Source organism: Eptatretus burgeri, chromosome 13 (genome assembly GCF_056783735.1).
Source record: "Eptatretus burgeri isolate ZD-2024b chromosome 13, Ebu_testis_v1, whole genome shotgun sequence".
NCBI classification, from domain to species: Eukaryota; Metazoa; Chordata; class Myxini; order Myxiniformes; family Myxinidae; genus Eptatretus; species Eptatretus burgeri.
In genome coordinates, this window is record NC_140973.1 from 7,539,194 (window position 1) to 7,555,227 (window position 16,034).

Consider the following 16,034-nt stretch of genomic DNA (forward strand, 5'->3'; position numbering starts at 1 on the left):
GTTTCCCAAGGTTTGAAAGCTGTTTTTTTCCCAAGGTATGAATTAATTGTTCAAATTATTAATTAATCCCAAGGTTTGAATTTTCCCAAGAGAAACAGCTGTTTCCCAAGGGTTTGAAAGCTGTTTTTTTCCCAAGGTTTGAATTAATTGTTCAAATTATTAATTAATCCCAAGGTTTGAATTTTCCTAAGAGAAACAACTTTTTGAAATTATTAATTTTTTTTTTGCATGTATGGCCACACATGAACGGGCAGCACGCACATACGGGTCTGTGTGTCTGTCTGCAACCACTGTTTCTCGACAACCACTGGTCCGATCTAATTGAAACTTGCCACGTACTGTATATTGCTGGGGACCTGAATTTGTGCCTTTTCGAGGTTTGATATTAATCGGACAAGTGGTTCCCAAGTTACGGCCATTTATTTGCCAACCAATGACAGGACACGATGCTATGACATCACAAATCCTTTTTTTCACAATTGCTGTGACAATTCTTCTTCTTCTTCGTTTGATATGACATCACAATTGACACTGGGGACCTGAGTATGTGCCTTTTCAAGGTTTGATATCGTTCTTTTTCATCCGTTTCAGCTGTTTCCCAGGTGCTTCCCAAGTTATGGCCATTTATGATACGGTTGGTCCGATCTAATTGACACAATGCCCCAATCCAGTCGTCGTTTATGAGAGCGAAGGAAAAAAGCTGCACGTACGGGCACGCACCTACGGGCACACACCTACAGGCCCGCACCTGTAATAATAATGGAGTGATGGAATTATCTGATTTTGGGTCCAAAAATATAACAATCTACAGGATAAGTCTTAAGAGACAATTTCAAGAAAGACAAATAGGTCCAAGAACCACAAAAATCATCAGAAAACCTCACAAAGTATATTAGCAATGTATAAATCCTGCCAAGATTCAAACTTAGAATACACTTCATAATAGTGGAACAGAAATGGCTGTCAGGTCAGGTCAAGTATGGGAGCATGCGCCAGAGCAGTACGTCGCTGCGTCCACCTTCCACCGGTACTCCAGGGGCCTCCATCTGGCTATCCCCCAGGCAGATGCCTGGCCCATCCACATCTCCTTGAGATGCGGATCAACCTGCTGCAACCACGAGGCACGTGGTCGGCCCATTGGCCTCCTCCACTCACGAGACTCCCACGCTGAGAGAATCTGGTGAGCAGGATCAGCGTCAGGAAAACGAGCCACATGTCCAAACAGCCACAGCTGACGTTCACGGACTATACAGGAAACAAATCTTATTTGAGTCTCTCTCAAAAACTGCTCGTTGGACACAATGTCCGACCAGTGAGACCAAGAATGCTCCGAAGAGACCTGGTACCAAAGGAATTAAGTCTCCACCTCAGATCCCTGTTCAGAGTCCAAGTCTCACATACGTAGAGCAAGACTGAAAGCACCGAGGACCTGAAGACTCGGACTTTCGTCCTCCCGCACAGATATGGGCAGACCCACACCCCATTATCCAGTGAATCCATGACTCCCCAGGCCTGACCCAAACGTCTGTTGACCTCTGGCTCACAGCCAGCAGAGATATGACACTCCACAACTCTTCAGATATGAATATCACTGTGAAGTCAATCTAAGCCAAGGTAAATGAATCGCTCCATGACCTCAACGTCCTCACCACAAACAGGCACAGACAGGACAGCAGCATCCAAGATGTCATTGAAAGCCTGGATCTCAGTTTTGACCCAGGAAACCCGTATTCCCAGCGGCTCAGACAACTCATTCAGAACCTCGAGTGCCCCCAAAAGGATATCTGAAGTCTCCGCAAAGATGACTGCATCATCTGGGAAATCAAGGTCAGAGATCTTGACATTCCCAAATGATGTACCACAGCTTGATCTCTCAGACATCCTCCCCAGAATCCAGTCCATACAAGTGCGGAAAAGTGTGGGGGCCAGTACACATCCCTGACGAACTCCAGTCAACTGGAAATAAGTCAGAGATGGTACCACCACATCTCACAGCACTCTCAGTACCAGAGTATAGTTCAGACATCAGATCGATCAGTTTTGGTGGCACTCCACGAAGACCAAGAATCCTCCAGAGGGCATCCCGATTCACTGAATCAAACACTTTAAAGAGATCAACATCAGCTGCAAGCAGCCCCTGCCGAAACTCTCCACTACGTTTGGTGAGAACGCGAAGAGCAAGGATACGGTCAATCGTTGACCTCTTTGGTGTAAAGCCTGACTGCTCTGTACGCTGGTGCCCAAGCAGATGGTGGCAAACCCTATCAAGAATTATCCGAGTAAAGACCTTGCCCGGCACTGAGAGCAGCATCACCCCTCGGTAGTTGTTGCAGTCTTGGCAATCACCCTTCCCTTTCCAGAGAGGGACAACAAGGCCCCTCTTCCAGTCAGTGGGGATGATGCCTGTGTTCCAGGCAGAACACAGAACTGCATGCAACAACACGAGTGCAGCATTTCCACCAGCTTTGAGAAGTTCAGCATGGATGCCACAGATCCCTGGAGCTTTAACCAATTTCAACCGGTTCACCGCAGCCTGTGTTTCCACAAACGAAAGTGGACCACAGTTGATTGGAGGCTCAGCAACAGGGATTGTAACACCCCTGACGTCCAACTCCACAGCTGGTGGATCAGCCTGGTACAACCACTCAAAGTAACCAGCCCAGCGGGCCTTCACTTCGGACTCCTCTGTCGAAAGCCCACCACCCTCCGCTCTAACTGCACCAAGGGATGGGCTTGGATGAACACAATGCACAAACTCCCCTGTAAGCAGGACGAGAATCACCTGACCACAGGTGATGCTCTACCCCCTCACAGCTTCCTCACACATAGGCCTCCTTGTCCACCCTTAGCGCACGTACAGTTTTACGACTCAGCTCCCTGAACAGCTCAGCTCTGCCATTCAGCCTGGCCCTGTAACTCTGGTCAATGGTATCCAGTGTCCCTTGAGAGACAAAATTCTTCTTCGCCCGACGGTGAGTTCCAAGCCATCCACCGGCAACATCAAGGAAGGTTGTATTGAAGGCACTCCACAACTCTTCAGGATCTCCCAAAGCAACCAGACCCCCAAATCTCCACTAAACCTGTTCGCAAACACCTCTGCTACCCTCTCATCCTTGAGCTTGCCAATATTCCACCGAGGCTGGGATGGTGCCATTCTCCTGGATGTTAGCTGCAACTGCAAGCCTGTGGTTGGTATTGAGGAACTGAGCACTCTGCTAGATCCTGCAGCTCCAGAGCATCCTCCAGCAACCATCAACGAGCACATGGTCAATCTCCTTTGCCACCCTACCAGCGTTGGAATACCAAGTCCAGCGATGAGCTTGTGGGCGATGAAACCATGAACCAGCCACCCTAAGTCCATGACTTTTTGCAAAGTCAAGGAACTTAGTGCTATTCTGGTTCACAGTTCCAGACCCATGGGGACCAACACAGATCTCATAACCATCTCTATCAATTCTAGTCGATGCATTGAAATCCCCTAAGACTAGAAGAGTACCTCGCCTGGGGCACTGATCAACCACAGACTCGAGCGTGACCTAGAATGCGTCCTTCACGGTGAGATCACTCGCCTCAGTCGGAGCATATATAGAGACCAGGGAAATGACACCTAAGGAGTGACGAACCCTTCGTCTCAAAACACTCGTTGACTGGTGTTACCTCAATTATCATTGGAGTCAGCTTATTGGACACAGCTACAGCAACTCCTTGGGCATGGTAACCATCAGAGCGACCAGACCAATAGTAGGTGTAACCACCCGGAATGATCTCGCCGCAATCCGGTCTCCGAACCTCAGAGAGTGCTGCAATACCGATGTCCAAATGCTTGAGCTCAGATGATAACAGACAGGTGATCATCCTCTCTTAGGGACAGGACATTCCAGGCACCCACCTGAAGGGACCGCCTCAGGTTAACCCAAGCAGACCGCCGTCTGGTCGACGACACCTCAGCACCTCCCCGACACTCTCTCCCGCAATTTGACCCGGTAATGTTACCCCGTGGTTTCCCTCCCATCATCAAAGATGGGGGGTTCTGAAGGCTTTGCCCCAATCTCGTCATCCGGTGGGCTGCCCTGCAAATGGAAGCTGCACAGGAGGTACTCCCATGGAGTGGGTTTTTGCTGGCTGTGGGAGGGAGGGGGTGGGTTAAAAAAAAAAAGGTTTTAGTTATTTTGAAAATTTGGAACGACAGACTACGTTGTCCTGAAATTACCCCAATTACTGCCGCTTGGATAGGGTGTGTAGATCGGACTCTTGTCTTCCCACCAAAACCTGTACCCCTTTTTCCCCGCTGTGTGCTTTTTATTTTCCTTTCACTCACATTATTTAATTCCTTGCCTTGCAGTCAGGAGTAATGGCACTGGGAAAAGCAGAGTATTCCACCAGAACATTGTGGGAGAGACCACGCAACTGAAGGTGTGACCAATGAACAGGAAATTTCAACCAGTCGTGGTGGTCTCGTGAGAAATGGGAGCATCGAAGCCGCTGGAGTCGAGTGCTCCGGAAATTTGGAGTGATGAACGGGCTGTTGACTTGTTAGTCTGGGAGCACGTGCGCGGACACAAGGGACAGGGGGCAAGTTGGAGGCATGGCTTCTCGCTGCACGGATTCATGACTGGCCGTGATAGAATACACCGGTGCCGAAGCGAAGAAAGGAAAAATACCTCAACCTCCCTGCCTCTTTTTCTCCCAGCATGTCTTGAGCTGTCTGTGTGCGTGTGATGACCATATTTTAAGATAACATTTGTCTTCAGATTATTTAAGATTTGCCTGTCTTCCCCATAGTGATACATTTCTTATTTTGTCCCCTCCCACGTTTATTAAACCCATTATTTTTGTCCACATCACTGTGGTGTTTGGGATGCAGGAATGTGTATATATATATATATATATATATATATATATATATATATATATATATATGTATATATATATATATACACATACATGTACAATTCAAGAAGTGTCGATCTGTTTGTTTGAGAGGTTTTTGTTTGGCTTCGGGGCATTCCTAAACTGCTGAATGGAAATCGAAAAAAGGCATCCGGAGTTCAGGGGATGAAAATGGGAGTGGAAGACACAAATCCGTTATGTAAATGTGAATCGTAAAGCCAGGGATTCACACAACTGGAACTCAGGTACTCATGCACGGTTACAAAAAACTAAATGCACACTTCAAAGATGCAAAGAAAGCTCAAAAGCGAACTTGCACAACAGAAGCTGTTGATGGATGGTTTTTCTCACATAAGATTTTTCCATGCCAATTTTGATATGCAGTAATGTGCTGTGATTTCAAAATTTAAGTGTCTAAAATTAAGTTTATAAATTATAACATTGTAACTTATAAGTTACATTACAACTTTTAAGATTTATAAAAAATAGATCTGAGTACACGTGAGGTGAAGAAAAAGAAGAGGTTTTCTCAGCTAGTGTGGGTAAGATTCTTCCATGATAATTCTGATAAATGAAACTGCGATTTCAAAATTTGTGCACAAAATGAAGTTTATGAATGATGACATTATAATTTAAAAGTTATATTGTAAGTTTAAACTTACAAGATAAAAAATAGATCTAAGAAAAATACACAAGCAAGGAGGAAGAAGAGGAGGTTCAGGACCGTCCATAACGAAGAAAAAAAGAGCAGCTTGCAAGTGTCTCATCTGGAGCGGACATTCTGAGAGAGCGCTTACAGAGGAGTAAGATGCACACAAAGCTGAGAGGTGCATTAAAAATAGGAGTGGGGCTTAGCAAAGCAGACGAGCACACTCGAAGCTGACATTATTTTTTCATGAGTCCAGACCATTTCTGCTGATACTCATTGGAGAATCAAAGAAAAACAATTGTGTGAACCCCTGCGTATTGTAGCGCTGCTCCTGACATCATTGGGTATTCTTTCTCATTCTGATGGCCCATACTCTTGGCAGGCTTCCGAAGCATTTTCTTGGCAAGGGTTATGCTGGGTGCTTTGCCATTGCCTTCCCAACAGTGGTTATTACAAGTCATAACTAGCTAGAACAGCATTAGGTAGAGCACATACCTTCGCCGGGGTGAATTTATGTTTTGTATCCCACCGATAGGCCAGATCTGGATCCGGACCTGAACCAAAATTGAATCAGTTTGTTCTCGTCACCGAGCCAACTCATTTTGTCATAACTCGAACAACTTTTTGAAATATCATGTGATATAAAAATCATTTTTGGACCCATCTCTTGAAGGTGAAGAATCGCTTAAAATTCTCGTGTCCGGATCTTCACCAAAATTGAATAATTTCGTCCTGTCACAAACCCAACCACTCCATCAAATTGGAGGGAATAAAATGCCCCAATTCTCTGCATGAAAACCACAGACATCAATCAAAGAAGGGGAATTAGCAAACTAAATATCGTGTGTGTGTGTGTGTGTGTGTGTGTGTGTGTGTGTGTGTGTGTGTGTGTGTGTGTGTGTGTGTGTGTGTGTGTGTGTGTGTGTGTGTGTGTGTGTGTTTTAATTCCATGTACTCTTGAACCGATGGATGGAAAAAGTTGAAAAGTAGGGGCAATACCCCGGACGCTCACCCATTAGCGGCTGGATAATAAAACCAGGATGTTTGGGATGCAGGAATAGGTGTGCATGACCCACAAAATGTGTAACGGTGAAGAAAGTAAATACCGATGGATTAATTTTATTATTAATGGTGTGAACATACAATTAATGATTAATGGTGTGAACATACAACTTTGGTACATCACGGGTGATGAAGGCTGTGTTCAAGCTTCATCGGAATTGCGTGTAGTTTTTACGAAGAAAGCAAATACCGATTTTTTTAGGGGGCAACCCTCAGAGACAGACCCCTTTAGGGCCCAATTTTTTCAATGCCCTGAACAAACTTTGGTACATACCGGGTGTTGAAGGTTGTGATCAAGTTTCATCGAAAGAAACATGGGCTAATAGAAACAGCGACCATACATATATACTGTGTGTATGTATGCATGCATGTACGTATGTATATTTATGTATACATATATACAGTGGGCAGAACAAGTATTTGATACACTGCTGATTTTGCAGGTTTTCCCACTTACAAAGCACGTAGAGGTTTGTAATTTTTATCAAAAGTACACTTCAACTGTGAAAGACGGAATCTAAAACAAAAATCCTGAAAATCACATTGTATGATTTTTAAATAATTAATTTGCATTTTATTGCATGAAATAAGTATTTGATCACCCACCAACCAGTAAGAATTCCGGCTCTCACAGACCTGTTCGTTTTGTCTGATAGAAGCCCTCCCATTCTCCACTCATTACCTGTATTAACTGCACCTGTTTGAACTTGTTATCTGCATAAAAGACAGCTGTCCACACTCAATCAATCAGACTCCAACCTCTCCACAATGGGCAAGACCAGAGAGCTGTCTAAACACATCAGGGACAAAATTGTAGACTTGCACAAGGCTGGGATGGGCTACAGGACAATAGGCAAGCAGCTTGGTGAAAAGGCAACAACTGTTGGTGCAATTATTAGAAAATGGAAGAAGTTCAAGATAAGTCAATCTCCCTCGGTCTGGGGCTCCATGCAAAATCTCACCTCGTGGAGCCTCAATGATCATGAGAAAGGTGAGGGATCAGCCCAGAACTACACAGCAGGACCTGGTCAATGACCTGAAGAGAGCTGGGACCACAGTATCAAAGAAAACAATAAGTAACACACTATGCCGTCATGGATTAAAATCCTGCAGCGCACGCAACGTCCCTCTGCTCAAGCCAGCACATGTCCAGGTCCGTCTGAAGTTTGCCAATGACCATCTAGATGATCCAGAGGAGGAATGGGAGAAGGTCATGTGGTCTGATGAGACCAAAATAGAGCTTTTGGTTTAAACTCCACTCGCTGTGTTTGGAGGAAGAAGAACGATCAGTACAACCCCAAGAACACCATCCCAACTGTGAAGCATGGAGGTGGAAACATCATTCTTTGGGGATGCTTTTCTGCAAAGGGGACAGGACGACTGCAGCGTATTGAGGGGAGGCTGGATGGGGCCATGTATCGCGAGATCTTGGCCAACAACCTCCTTCCCTCAACAAGAGCATTGAAGATGGGGCGTGGCTGGGTCTTCCAGCATGAAAACGACTCGAAACACACAGCCAGGGAAACTAAGGAGTGGCTCCGTAATAAGCATCTCAAGGTCCTGGAGTGGCCTAGCCAGTCTCCAGACCTGAACCCAATAGAAAATCTTTGGAGGGAGCTGAAAGTCTGTGTTGCCCAGCGACAGCTCCGAAACCTGAAGGATCTGGAGATCTGGATGGAGGAGTGGGCCAAAATCCCTGCTGCAGTCTGTGCAAACCTGGTTAAGAACTACAGGAAATGTCTGATCTCTGTTATTGCAAACAAAGGTTTCTGTACCAAATATTAAGTTCTGTTTTTCTGATGTATCAAATACTTATTTCATGCAATAAAATGCAAATTAATTATTTAAAAATTATACAATGTGATTTTCAGGATTTTTGTTTTAGATTCCGTCTTTCACAGTTGAAGTGTACCTATGATAAAAATTACAGACCTCTACGTGCTTTGTAAGTGGGAAAACATGTAAAATCGGCAGTGTATCAAATTACTTGTTCTCCCCACTGTACATATACAGTACCTCTATTTAAGTTGCACCAATTTTTGGTGATTAGAAGTTGTGTAGTCCATCAATATGTACCTCAGCTTTGAATTACATATCTTTACATCAAATTACGTCGTTCAAGCCATATGCTTTGAATTTTTTCATATGCCCATTGTCCTGAATATCTGCAGAGCTCAACCTGGTATTAAAGGTCAGAAATCATAAAAGTATGGCAATTAACACAGTGTGTGTGTGTGTGTGTGTGTGTGTGTGTGTGTGTGTGTGTGTGTGTGTGTGCGTGCGTGCGTGCGTGCGTGCGTGCGTGCGTGCGTGCGTGCGTGCGTGCGTGCGTGCGTGCGTCCGCTGTTTCTCGACAACCTCTGGTCCGATCTAATTGAAACTTGCCAGGTATATTGCTGGGGCATGGGACAAATACCGAATCGTGGCAGAAGCATGGACTACGTGGGGTGGCAGTAACAGGGAGCACGGGGCAAGGCAGTGCGACCACGTACTGTGGCAGTACCGGGAACCATGGGGAATGGCAGAAACGGGGATTGTGGTAGTACCGGGGACAACGGGGAGTGGCAGAAACGAGGACCATGACAGTACCAGTACCAGGGACAACGGGGAGTGGCAGAAACGGAGACCATGACAGTACCGGGCACCAAGGGGAGTGGAAAAAACGGAGACCGTGACAGTACCGGGGACCAGGGAGAGTGGTAGAAATGGGGACCGTGGTAGTAAGGGGCACTACGGGGAGTGGCAGAAACTGGGACGGTGGCAGTTCGGGGGACCACGGGGATTGGCAGAAACGGAGACCATGGAGAGTGGCAGAAATGGGGACTGCGGCAGTACAGGGGACCATGGGGAGTGGCAGAAACAGGTGCCATGGCAGTACCAGGGACAACAGGGAGTGGCAAAAATGGGGACCATGACAGGAGTGGAAGAAATTGGGACCGTGGCAGTAAGGGGCACCACGGGGAGTGGCAAAACGGGGACAGCGGCAGTTCGGGGGACCATGGGGATGGCAGAAATGGGGCCTGTGGCAGTACAGGGGACCACAGGGAGTGGCAGAAATGGGGACCGCGGCAGTACAGGGGACCACGGGGATTGGCAGAAATGGGGACCTCGGGGAGTGGCATAAACGGGGACCGGGTTAGAACAGCGGACCATGGGGAGTGGCATAAACGGGGACCGTGGCAGGACGGGAAGTAGCAGAAACTGGGACCGTGGCAGTACAGGGAACGACGGGGAGTGGCAGCAACGGGGGCTGTGGCAGTACAGGGGACCACGGGGAGTGGCAGCAACGGGGGCTGTGGCAGTACGGGGGACCACGGGGAGTGTCAGCAACGGGGGCTGTGGCAGTACGGGGGACCACGGGGAGTGGCAGCAACGGGGGCTGTGGCAGTACAGAGGACCACAGGGAGTAGCAGCAACGGGGCCATGGCAGTACCCTGGACCACGGGGAGTGGCAGAAATGGGAACCGTGGCAGTAGCGCAGACCATGGAGAGTGGCAGTACGGGGGATGACGGGAAGTGGCAGAAACAGGGACCACGGCTGTAGTGGCAATGGGGGCCGTGGCAGAAACGGGGACCGTGGCAGTACAGTGGACCACGGGGAGTGGCGGAAACGGGGACCGTGGCAGTAAGGCGCACCACAGGGAGTGGCGGAAACGGGGACCGTGGCAGTACCGCAGACCACGGGGAGTGGTAGAAACGGGGACCGTGGCAGTACAGGGGACCACGAGGAGTAGCGGCAACAGGGACCGTGGCAGTACCGCGGACCACGGGGAGTGGCAGAAATGGCAACCGCGGCAGGAAGGCGCACCACAGGGAGTGGCAGAAACGGGGACCGCGGCAGTAAGGCACATCACGGGAAGTGGCATAAACGGGGAGTGGGGCAGAACAGCGGACCACAGGGAGTGGTGAAAATGGTGACCGCGGCAGTTGAGGGGACCACGGGGAGTGACAGAAATGGGGACCATGGCAGTATGGGGGATGACGGGAAGTGGCAGAAACGGGGGCCGCAGCAGTAAGGCGCACCACGGGAAGTGGCAGAAACGGGGAGTGGGGCAGAACAGCGGACCACAGGGAGTGGCATAAACGGGGACCGCGGCAGGAAAGGGGACCACAGGGACCGGCGGTGGCAACGGGGGCCGCGGGGCACAGCGACGGTAATGGGGGCCATGGGGCATGGTGGCGGCAACGGGGGCTGCTGGGCATGGCGGCGGCAATGGGAGCCGAAGCAGTTTATTAGCAATGGTTACACTGGTTGGTTTGCAATTTCCAATCCAGTGTTGTTTTCCCATGCTCTGTCCTTTAAATGCTGAGTGACAAGCAAGGAAGCATCACGTACCATTTTTGAAGTCTACTTGACGACCCGTGAACCCGTTGTGACAGCGGTTGATAAAAAAAAAAATTTTCAAAAAACAAACAAACAAGATAGCTCCAGTGAACTATACCGCTGAGGTTGTTTGCATTGATCAAATACTCCCAAAGAGTACTTGACTGAATCGGGAATTGATTTTTTAAATAATTTTTTTCGTTTCCCGATTTGAACGGAACTTGATATTGTGGGTCAATGTGAAAAAAAAAAAAAACGGAGAAAAGAAAGTCGAAGAAATTATTGTGCGTAATCTTCTAAACCCAATTTTATTTATGAATGAACACGTAAGCATTAGATCGAAATTGCGATGTTTATTTTATGCTTAAAAATAAATTGTTCTTTGTCTATACTAAATGTTTGAGATTTTTAAATAAATCATTTCAAGAAAAAAAATAAAAAATAAAAAACAGCTCCAGTGAACTATACCGCTGACGTTCTTTGCATTGATTAAATACGCCCGAAGAGTACTTGACTGAACTGGGAATTGATTTTTTAAGAATTTTTTCGTTGCCAGATTTTAACGAAACTTTTTAACGATACTGCACACCATGGGAGAATGGTGAGTCATGTGGGCCGAAAAGTTTTGCGCTATCGTGTACCATTTTGGCTGTATTTCGGGAACATACCTACATATAGACATACAAGATGAGAGTTTTAGTAATATATAGAAGATAGATAGATGTTTTGACTTAGCCAGGGTTTAAACCACTGACCTCCTAGACTCAGAGCGGATATATCATTTTTCATATTTTTGCGCGCAAACACACTACAGGGAAAACAAGAGGGGAGTCAATAATTGCAGTCACAGCTGCTATAAATATATTTTGAAATGTAATGGTCTGTGGTTGTCTGTATCCTTCAAAACAACCATAAAAAATGAGATTGGGCATAATGTCTGCATGTAAAGTCCAGAAATTTCCTAATTTCACCCAATGTTCCAATGAAACGATTTCTTTACTGTATCTCCCCCCCCCACCCCCAACCAGCATTTGTGATGATTGATATATTATTCTCAAAGCAAATTTATACATTTTGGACAACGTAAACACAAATCCTGAATGGGGTCGAAACTTTATTAGGATATACCAATAGTACCCGGCGTTGCCCCTCGTCCAACCCACACCCCCTTCCTCCAGCCTCCCTACCCACCCCCAGCTTGTGACAGGAAATGATAATGGGCATGAAGTGCCATCACCACCAACACCCTTCCTTCACACTGACTTTCAAGGCTTAATTGTTCTGGACCTGTTCATGAGATTGAAAGGTTTGTGATCGAAAGAGGACTGAAGAGGAAGAAGGAAGGAAGGATGGTCAAATGAGATCGATGAAATTGAAAGAGGATTGAGGAGGAAGAAGAAGAAAGAGTGGTGGAACAAATTTTCGAAATTTTCCATTACGAATAGTTTCCTCAGCGGTGCCTCAAATGGAATAAATATGGCAACGGTTTTTTTCAACAAAGTAATAAATGTTTACCTTTCCAACAGCAGAAAATCTGGTGAAGGTACAGGGCAGGGGGTGGAGTTGAAAGATTTTTTGAGAGCGAAATACATTACCAGTGAAAGAAGATGATGAAATGTACAGACATACATGGAATATTTCCCAGTTTCACTCTAGATTTAAACAAAATTATTGAGGCCATGAGTTCCGATCGTCAAATCCGATTTCAAATATCAACTTTTAATAAACCGGTACAATACATTATTCAATCTTTCAAAGAGCCAATCACATTGCACCGAGCATCAAAGAGTCAGTCAGCATAAACTGTCACAGGGACAGACAGACAAACACTCCTGCTTCGGTGCAGTGCTTTACAAAGGTAAGATGGTTTCTCTGTCAGTTTCAAAGTTTTTTTGTCAGTTTTCAAAATATATATTTGATAACTCCAAATTTCCGAACCATTCACGGTATGAACGCGTTTCTCAAGTGTGTGCGTGTGTGCGTGTGTGCGTGTGTTTTTCATAAAGCATAACATTCTCTGCCGCGTCTGGACGAACCCTCCCCTCACATTGCCTTCCCTTGCCCAATGCAGGTGTACAAAACAATTAAAGATCCAAATACAGGAATTATGATGCCGTAAATCCCCATGTAGAAAGTGCGCTTTTTTTCGCAACAAAATGAGAGCAAAATATGGGGTGCGCCTTGTACACAGGTACTGGCCTTGAGGTGTGAGTCATTTGCATTTTCAACCCCACGACAGGAATCTCCAGCTCAAGTTCCTGTAGCGATACCATTGTGCAGCACCACAGAGGGATTTATTTATTTTTATTTTATTTCTTTCACCTTGACCATCGAGGTGGAAGGTGGAAGGTGGAAGGTGGAAGGTGGAAGTTGTGTTTCCACACCTGTTTTTTGTTCGTTTCCTTGTCTGTTTGTGCAGGATATCTCAAAAAGCTATGGACAGGTTGGGTGTGTGACAAGGGTGAATTGATTAGTTTTTGGTGAAGATCTGGATCCTATAATTATTAAAGTGATTCTTCACCATTGAATGATAGGGCCAAAACGATATGTATATAGAACGATATTTTAAAATGTTAGACAGGTTATGACAAAACGTAAACTATCAGTGGGATACAAAATGTAAACTGTTTAGCCTGGCAGAGGTATGCACTCCACCAAGTGCCATTCTAGTTTCATTGTTATTCAGCTCATTTAAGTAAGATTAAGCAGTTACAAAACATGCAAGAGGAGTCTTCCTTTGCATCGTATTTGCATCAGAAGGGGTGGGGGAGGAGTCAGTCTTAAAATATTATTGCTTTTTGTGGCCCCAAAGAGTGGAAAACAAAATCGGGGTGGCAAAGCCAAAACCTGCCGAAAGGCCTTGCGAATGGCCAATGTGCTTTACCTAACCACAAAGATAAACTACCTGAATATAGGATTTGACCCGTGCTTCAGTGGAAATGTTAATTACAGCAATTTATTCTCCCCAGGGAAAATCCAATGTACTAAATTGGTCAAGTGTGGCGAGTTGAAAACGAAGCTGTTTTTTCTCTTCAAAAAGAGAAAGCCTCTTCAAGCCTTTTGAAGCCTCTTCAAAAAAGAAAAAATTGGAGGAGAAACAAAAACAGAACGAACCATTGTCTGGATGTCAATGAAGCAAAGCAAGCAGGAAAGGATGTCTGGACATCAGAACAGGGTCCATGAAGAGCAGTGAAGAGTGAAACTGCCAATGCCCCAAGCATTCAGCCAGCAAAGGCACAGAGATCGCCTGGAGAACAGAGTAGGGCGAGCCTCGGGCTTGACTACACTGGAAGATTTCTTCACTTGGACTGCTCTCTTCCAGTTTTACAGGTCTTCGACGCAACAATCTTTCCCGCAGCCTCCAAGCTCTCAGTCTATAGTCCAGCAGCCATTTCTCATATGAGGCCAAACAAGGAAATTCGTTCAACACCCCCTACAGAAAAGGTTTGACTTGACAGGGTGGTAGAATAGACCCTATAGAACACCTCCAGGTAGTATGTGGTTTCAAATTGTGGTATCATTAAAATTCTACAGGGTACTTCAATTCAGGTACATTATACATACCAAGGGTACTTACCAAGAGGGTCACTGTGGGCAAGCAAAATTTAGGGGGAGGGGTAACGTAAACATGAATATCTTTGTCGAGACTCAACCAATTTTCAATATTGAGGTATCATTGGCTTCCTATTATAATTCTCTATCAGAGTATGTACAGTTATTTGAAAATGGCCTTTGCCATGGCATCACCAAAGCTAAAATATCACACTAATTCAAACTTTGACATTTTTAATTGTGTTCTCATATGAAGGTGAACGGTGTTTCTCAATTACTACCGGTATGTATACATTTTGGAAATCAAATGCTTAAGAAAGTATTGTTCTGCAGAAATTCATGTACATACAGAGGCACGCATAAAGAAAACTGCAACTGTTATTTTTAGTGTTCGTCTTTTACTAGTATAGAGCAACACGGAAGCACATACATCAGAGCCGAGCATAATAGTTGTCTTTGGCAACACAGAAGTACATTAGTGAAAGCCGAGTATAATAGTTGTCTCTGGCAGCACGGAAGCTACTCATTCATCAGAGTGGATGATAATAGTTATCATGGTCGACACTGGGAGCTGTGCATGACAACACAGAAGAACATTAGTGAGAGCGAATCATAATAGTTGTGCATGGTTGCACGGAAGCACATTCGTCAGAGCGGTTTGTAATATTTGTGTCTGGCAACAAGGAATCACATTTGCCATGGAAGCATGAAGATGTCATCTGTTGTAAGTTTTAGTCAGCGTCTTCTTCACCACTGGATTCAAAGATTGTTCTTGGATTTTCACAAGTTTCTTCGGCCATACATGCACATGCTTCTGTGCATGGCAAGTGGTTGGTTCTGCATGTGCAGTCGGCTCGGCGACATAGAGACTTCTTGCAGTGACAGACGGTCAGCTCCGAAAGACCCCGCGGTGCTGGATCTTTGGTCATGAGCACAGGCTGCAGGGCACCATCCTGAATTTTCCAGCCATGTCCAGCTGCTGGTGGAAGGCTCTGTGTAGGCTCCAATGCTCTCTTCCATACATAGGCCTGGTAATTTCCTCACTTCATATGTTGCTGTAAGCTGTCGAATGTAGGGGGGAGATTTTCAGTTCTTTGTCCCTTTTGACAGAACTGCCAGTATCTCACATTGTTCACTTTCCTCCCAGCCCCCTTGGTTGTTGAGTACATTGCACATATGAAGGCTTTGCATGCTTCTGAAGTGCTGTTGCTGAGCTCGGGTTCTTCTCCAAGCTGTCCCAGACTGGTCTGATGCTCTTTACTGTCAAGTAAGACATTGAAACCCTTTTTCTTGCCGAGTCCTGAGAGTGCACTGTTTGAATCGCACCCAGTCAGTGTGTGGAAGCCGAGTAAAGCATTACACAGCTCAGGTCCTATATAGTTTGTGTGCCAAGCTGTGGATAGGAATATACCTAGCTTTATCCTCGATTCCAGTCCGAAACCACAGCTCCCGACACTGGAGTTTTCTGTAGTGTGTGGTGCAGAGGACAGCCACATCTGTGTCAGGTGATTGAATCACAATCCTGTTGTGATAATGAGAGGCATGTTTTGCATGTAG

General features: G+C 45.9%; 1 protein-coding gene across 3 annotated transcripts in view; it reads right to left on the minus strand.

Moving 5' to 3' along the window:
- Positions 1–16,034, minus strand: part of LOC147013772 (uncharacterized) — a 103,697-nt gene that overhangs the window by 75,400 nt on the left and 12,263 nt on the right. The gene's annotated exons all lie outside the window — the stretch shown is intronic.